The sequence below is a fragment of the Oryx dammah genome, unplaced genomic scaffold, assembly GCF_014754425.2.
Source record: "Oryx dammah isolate SB20612 unplaced genomic scaffold, SCBI_Odam_1.1 HiC_scaffold_11, whole genome shotgun sequence".
Classification (NCBI taxonomy): domain Eukaryota; kingdom Metazoa; phylum Chordata; class Mammalia; order Artiodactyla; family Bovidae; genus Oryx; species Oryx dammah.
In genome coordinates, this window is record NW_024070195.1 from 48,081,090 (window position 1) to 48,083,333 (window position 2,244).

A 2,244-nucleotide genomic window follows, 5' to 3' on the forward strand; every position below is an offset into this window, starting at 1 on the left:
GAAACAGTTTGGCAACAATCCCTTTTCTTTCCTGGCTGGGAACTCTTGACAGCTCTTCCTCCCAGCCTCTGCAGACTGAGAAACAAGAGGCCCTCCCTAACCCCAGGAGCACCTTGACCATCCCACCCCCCACCTCCCAGGTCTCTGGGTCTGGTGGGGAGGTCACTGGATGATTGGGGACCATCCAAGTGCACCCAGCAGTCTCCAACCCTTTTGGGATCAATGCAGCTAGCCTGGCAGAAAGTGAAGAAGAGCTAAAGAGCCTCTTGATGAAAGTGAAAGAGGAGAGTGAAAAAAATGGCTTAACACTCAACATTCAGAAAACTAAGATAATAGCATCCAGTCCCATCACTAAATGGCAAATAGATGGGGAAACAATGGAAACAGTGACAGACTATATTTTTAGGGGGCTCCAAAATCACTGCAGATGGTGACTGCAGCCATGAAATTAAAAGATGCTTGCTCCTTGGAAGAAAAGTTATGACCAACCTAGACAGCATATTAAAAATCAGGGACATTACTTTGCCAAGGAAGGTCTGTCTAGTCAAAGGTATAGTTTTTCCAGTAGTCATGTATGGATGTGAGAGTTGGATTATAAAGAAAGCTGAGCGCCAAAGAATTGATGCTTTTAAACTGTGGTGTTGGAGAAGAGTCCCTTGGGAGTCCCTTGGACTGCAAGGAGATCCAACCAGTCCATCCTAAAGGAGATCAGTCCTGAATATTCACTGGAAGGACTGATGCTGAAGCTGAAACTGCAATACTTTGGCCACCTGATGCAAAGAACTGACTCAAAGAAAAGACCCTGATGAAGGCAGGAGGAGAAGGGGATGACAGAGTTTGAGATGGTTGATGGCATCACTGACTCAATGGACATGAGTTTGAGTAAGCTCCAGGAGTTGATGATGGACTGGGAAGCCTGGCTTGCTCTAGTCCATGAAGTCACAAAGATTTGGACAATTGAACTGAACTGAGCCTGGAGTCAGAGATGTTCAACAGCCCAGAAATGTAGGCCCTTCATCAGCAGATCTCTGAGAACCCCCAACTGATGCAGAACATGATCTCAGCCCCCTACCTGCGTAGCATGATGCAAACGCTTGCTCAGAACCCCAACTTTGGTGAATGTGCCCCTCTTGATGGGGAACCCCTAGGTTCAGGAGCAGTTCTGCCTGCAGCTCCCGGTCTTCCTGCAGCAGCTGCAGAATCCAGAGTTGCTCTCCATTCTCACCAATCCCTGAACCTTGCAGGCACTGTTGCACATCCAGTAGGGACTTCAGACCTTGCAGATTGAAGCCCCCAGGCTGGTATCCAGCCTTGGCTCTTCTGGGATGGCCTGGACCCCAGTATCCTTAGCAGGCAGCAACTTGGGATCTGCACCCAAGGTGCCCACCTCCTCTCCAGCCCTGCCAGTCACATCCTCTTCAACAGATGCCTCCAGTGTTCAGCAGCAACTCATGCAGCAGATGATCCAGCTTTGGCTGGAAGTGGAAGTTCACAGGTGCAAACTCCAGAAGTGAGATTTCAGCAGCAGCTGGAGCAGCTCAACTCCATGGGCTTCATGAAAGGCCAGACTGCAGGCCCTGATCGCCACAGGAGGGTACATCAAAGCAGATATCAAGAGACTCCTGGGCTCTCAAGTTTTCCTAACCTCTCAGCCCTGGTCCTCCTGCATCTCCTTTCCCTCGATGCCAGCATTTGGTTCCTCTGTCAACCAGACCTTCTGTGGGTCATTCCTTCTGTTCTGTTTTTATCCCTTGTCCTCTCCAGAGAGCAGGGTGACGTTAGAGGTGTGGGCCCCAGCCCCATAACTGAGAATTCTGGTTTTACTTCTCCACTTCTTATAGAACCTTCTCTCCTGGCCCTGCTTGCAACAGAGCTATTTAAACATTTTGTGCAGTTTTTATTGATTGGCGCCACCTCCTTGCCCCACAACCATCTTTTTGCAACCTTCAAACTTCTCAGTAGCAGTGCAGAGTTGAAGGAGAAACCCATTCTCTAGTTTATTGGAACAGGGTCTTCCATCTCTACCACTAGGGTTTTGCTTGTCTCATGTTTAGTTTTGGTAAGTCTTCCTTATTTTTCTTCCCAATCCCCTCTCATGTCTAGCCTACCCAATACTACACTTCCACACTCTGAAGGTGGGGCAGGTGAAGCAGGCTGTGATTTTCCTCCTCACTCCCTGTTTTGGTCACTTTCACAGGGTTTATTGGGACTTGCAGAGGAAGGAAGATACCTCTTCTTTCTGTC

At 48.8% G+C, this 2,244-nt stretch overlaps 1 pseudogene; it reads left to right on the plus strand.

Moving 5' to 3' along the window:
- Positions 1-985: 985 nt before the first annotated feature.
- LOC120869798 lies at positions 986-1,805 on the plus strand (annotated as a pseudogene).
- The last annotated feature ends 439 nt before the right edge of the window (positions 1,806-2,244 follow it).